This window comes from Glycine soja, chromosome 13 (genome assembly GCF_004193775.1).
Source record: "Glycine soja cultivar W05 chromosome 13, ASM419377v2, whole genome shotgun sequence".
In the NCBI taxonomy this organism is placed as follows: Eukaryota; Viridiplantae; Streptophyta; class Magnoliopsida; order Fabales; family Fabaceae; genus Glycine; species Glycine soja.
The window spans coordinates 13866965-13871720 of record NC_041014.1 but is presented as its reverse complement, the minus strand read 5'-3'; the positions used below and the strand labels follow the sequence as shown (position 1 = coordinate 13871720).

Below are 4756 nucleotides of genomic sequence, written 5' to 3'. Positions count from 1 at the left end.
GAGATAGATTTTACAATCTGAGCACTTAAATGATTCCTTAATGAATTGCAATTGAATTGGCCAAGGAATTCTTAAGAGGATAAAATGATTTTGCTTTTTGAGAGAATAAACACTTGTTGTTCTGAAAAAACTCTAAGCAAATTCGTGTTCTAAGTCACATATATATAGACCATTGGTGGTCAGACATGGCAACACAACCCGCACCCGTCGGGTTCCACCCGCCCCCGCCCCGATTTTAACGGGGAAAAGCCGAATTAACTGGGTCTGGGTGCGGGTGCGGGGAAAACCCGTGGTTTTAATGCGGGGCCGGGGCCGGGGTCGGGGGGTAGTCACACCCGCCCCGCACCCACCCCCGCCCCGCACCCGTATACGCGAATTTACCAAATTACCCTTATTTTACCCTTAAATTAGCAAGTATATATGGAGAAGGATCCTGAAAAGTGAAAACCTAATTTCCTTCATCACTCATCAGCCTCTTCTGCGTGCGTTGCTTCCTCCTTCTTCACTGTTCACCAAATCGCAGCCCTCTGCTCAGCCCTCTGCGTTGCTTCCTCCTTCATCACTCATCAGCCTCCTCTGCGTTGCTTCTTCCTTGTTGTTCGGTGCAGGTCCGTTTCTTTCTCTCTCCAATTTAATTGCTTTAATTTTAATGGAATTTCAGAGTCAACTTGTTTCTCCCTTCTCCGCCGTCCACCGTCGCTATTGATTCTCCTCCGATTACACTGTGCTTTTTTTGTTAAACTGTAAAAACTTGACTTCACTTCTCTGCATCTCTTCAACCACAACTACAATAGATCCATTTTTTTTTAAATAATTATGAAGGGATAGAAAATATATCAAGAGGATCTTATATGTGTTGAGCTAGCTTACCGTCTTCCTGTTCAGTTTTTGATTGTGAGAAGTTTTGTACTTGATAACTTTATTTACTTAGCTGAAATGAAAACGCAACGGCGAGGCAAGTGACTTTTTCGAAGAGAAGAAGAGGATTAATCAAAAAGGCTGAAGAACTCTCAGTTTTGTGTGATGCTGATGTTGCTCTCATCATTTTCTCTTCTACTGGCAAGCTCTTTGAATACTCTAACTTAAGGTCTTTCTTTCTCTCATGAATGAAAATTAGAGTTAGAACAATGTATTTTTTGGTACTTTTAATTTTTATATTCTTAAAGTTTATGTGTGCATCAATGGAAGCAGACTATAAAAGATGAAAGGAAGTCTATAAATACATTTTCAGAAATAATGAAAACAATGTTTTGATATTTATTAAATTTCTAAAAATGCTAGATCTTTTTTCAAAAAATGGAGAAAATATTGATCTACATTCTCTTATGCTTATTAAAAGTGAAAACAAACACAGGAAACATTTTTTTTTGTTTTTGAGAAAACAAACACAGAAAACATGAAAAGTAGACAAACTCCTATGTTGTGCATTTGTTTAGAACTTTTTTTTTCAACTTTTATTTCAGCTAACATTAATTAGAGTCCCTTTTCCTGTGTTAACAAGACATGGTTGTATGTAATCTTGTGACGGAGTGTCATGTTCTTTTTACTAGTGCTGAGATTTTCAATTGTAATTTTCTGAAGTTGTTTGATTAAGTATCTAAGATAACTACTTATCTTAGCATCATTGTGCAAAGTGATGAGATTGACATTTTGAATCTAAGTTATTTACTATCTTTTGCTGCTGCCTGTCCTGTCTTAGTGTGTACAGTTTAGCCAAATAAAAAACTTATTATGTGCAATTAGTTTGAAGAGTTGGGTTCTTCCTTCAATGCAATCAATGTTTAATTTGTGACCTGTTTGATGGCTCTAACAGTAGCTTGTATAGAATTTCATAATTTATGTTAGTAAGTTAAGAATTACCATGAAAAGCCTTATAATATAACTGGACTCTTACTATTATGTTACTATTAAAGATCTTTTTTTTCGAAGAAGCTTACTATTATAGGTCTTAACACTTTCAAATGCTTCAGATCTTATTATTTAACAAATAAACTTTGCATTATTGATATAATTCATAGTATTATGAAATTGAAAGTAAGCATACTCAAACAAATATGATGAATTTGTCTAACATCGGAATATGATTAATTTGATTGCTTGTGTTTGTGTTTTATCACTTTATTTATATGTTCCATTTCCATTCTCAACCCTTATTGTTTTATCTTTTTGGTCATCCATTACAGGGGATAGTATTATAAGCATAGAGACTAGTGATTAGTATTTAAACTTGAGCCAACAATTTAAAGGTGAGTATTACCAAGGTCTACATTATTGTTTAAGCATATTTCAACTGTCCCTTTTTCCTTTTTTTACTTGCTCAATGTTGATATTGCTGTAATATTCCTATCATTTCTTGCTTCATTAGGAATTATTGAAATGTGACTCTAATAGATTTTTTATGAATTATTGGTTTTAGATGGCAAATGAAGGTACCTCTCAACCACAATGTCCACTCATTTCTCAAGGAAGTACACATCATCCAACTCTAAATGGACAAGAAAGTTCACATCAACCAACTCCAAATGGACAAGAAAGTTCACATCAACCAACTCCAAATGAAAGTGCTAACCCGTCAATTGTTGCTCCTACTCCCACAACAACCGATACTATGGAGGTTGATAGTGCAGCAACACAAAACCGTCCAAAAAGGCGTAGAAGTGAAGTTTGGGATCATTTTGAAAAGATCATTGTTGATGGAAAAGTTAAGGCTAGATGTAATTATTGCAAGAAAGATCTTGGTGGATCATCAAATGACGGGACATCACACTTAAAAGGACATTTATTGATTTGTCCTCACAAGAAGATTTTGGAAGGTAAAACGGATAAAGGACAGACATTTCTTACTGCTAAAACTTTGCAAGGTAAACAAGAGTTGGGTACTTGGAGTTATAATGTTGAAAATGTTAGGAAAGAGCTTGCACATGCAATTATTTTGCATGAATATCCACTTTCGATTGTGGATCATATTGGATTTTGCATAGTCAGATTTTGAGGTAATTATATTTTCTTCAAAAAATAGTTTACTTATGTGAATGTATGTATGTTCTTGAAAATTTAAGTTTCATTAGTACTCTGTTGCATGCATTAATGTAAATGGTTTATTAACTTTCTTATTTAAGTTTCATTAATATTATAGTGAATCTTATTATGTTAGGTTTATTTATGTTCCTGCACCTCATACAAGTGAAAGACTTAGTGATGTGTTGGTTGAATGTTTGATGGATTGGAACATTGATAAAAAATTGTCTACTATCACTTTGGACAATTGTAGCACAAATGATGCAATGGTTGAAAAAATTAAGGCTAGGCTGAAACCAGATTCACTATTAAGGGATGGGGCCTTACTTCATATGCGTTGTTGCGCACATATACTAAATTTGATTGTAAAAAATGGCTTAGAAGTTGTGAAAGATGGGGTAGAGAGGATCCGGGATAGTGTTGCATTTTGGACTGCAACACCTAAAAGGAAGGAATATTTTGAGTCGACAGCGAATCAGTTGAAAATCTCTTGCACCAAGAAATTGGCTTTAGATTGTCCGACTAGATGGAATTCCACTTACAAGATGCTTGAAGTTGCCATTTTGTATGAAGATGTATTTAATCGATTAGCACTTCGGAGAAATGGGTACACTTGTTTGCCAACAAGTTCACAATGGAAATTTGCAAAAGATATTTGTGAAAAATTGAAATTGTTCAACTCTATCACTGAAGTGTTTTCTGGCACTAAGTATCCAACTGCCAATGAATACTTTCCTAAGATTTGTGAGATCAAAGAAGCAATACTTGAGTGGATTGAATCCTCTGATGAATTGATAAAAAAAATGGCCGAGAACATGTTGGTAAAGTTTGATAAGTATTGGAGTGTGATTCATGAAATAATGGGTGTCGCTGCTGTTTTGGATCCTAGGTACAAAACTGATTTGCTTGAATATTATTATGCAATCTTCTATGGAAATGATGCTGATCATCAAGTTAAGTCAATCCGACAATTGTGTTATGACTTGCTTTATGATTATCAATTGAGAATGAACAATGATTCTAGTGGTGATTCTCAAATATTGGAAGCTAATGTTGGTAATGTTGGCAGTGATGGTTTGAAAAAATTTGATTTGTTTGTGATTAAGAAAAAAAGAGCTAGAACTTCATATGTTAGAACAGAGTTGGATGTTTATTTGGATGAGGAAGTTTTACCAAGAAGTCCAAATTTTGATATTTTATTGTGGTGGAAGTTGAATGGTGTCAAGTATCCAACACTTCAAGCAATTGCAAGAGATGTGTTGGCGATTCCTGTTTCTACTGTAGCTTCTGAATCTGCGTTCAGTACCAGCGGTTATATTGTAAGCCCTCATCGAAGCCGACTTCATTGGACCACTTTAGAGGCTTTGATGTGTGCTAGAAGTTGGTTATGGAGTGCTGAGAACTCGGGTAAATTTTTAATTTATTCATTTAAATATGAATGTATTTGAATTAGTTAATAATTTTGTATATTTTAAAGATTGTCATTGTTTATATTGTGTTATATTGATAGGTAATTTTAATTCTAATGTGGGAAATGAAAATGCTATTTTACTCACTGAAATGGAGTCTGATGATGAAGGTATTCTTTTTAAAGATTGAATTAAATTTGTCAAGTTAAATATTTATATTCTAACTTTTATTTTTCAATATAGGTGAACCGACAGAACCATTGATAACTGACGTTACTTCTGTTGCAATCTCCCGCCTTGAAGATGATGATTTTTATTAAACTTGGTTC

At 34.3% G+C, this 4756-nt stretch overlaps 1 long non-coding RNA gene across 1 annotated transcript; it reads left to right on the top strand.

The window, feature by feature from the left end:
* Window positions 1–485: 485 nt before the first annotated feature.
* On the top strand, window positions 486–2955 carry LOC114381073. The gene is made up of 4 exons (XR_003659934.1): window positions 486–608; window positions 932–1087; window positions 2184–2246; window positions 2417–2955. It is a non-coding gene; the product is annotated as an uncharacterized LOC114381073 (long non-coding RNA).
* The last annotated feature ends 1801 nt before the right edge of the window (window positions 2956–4756 follow it).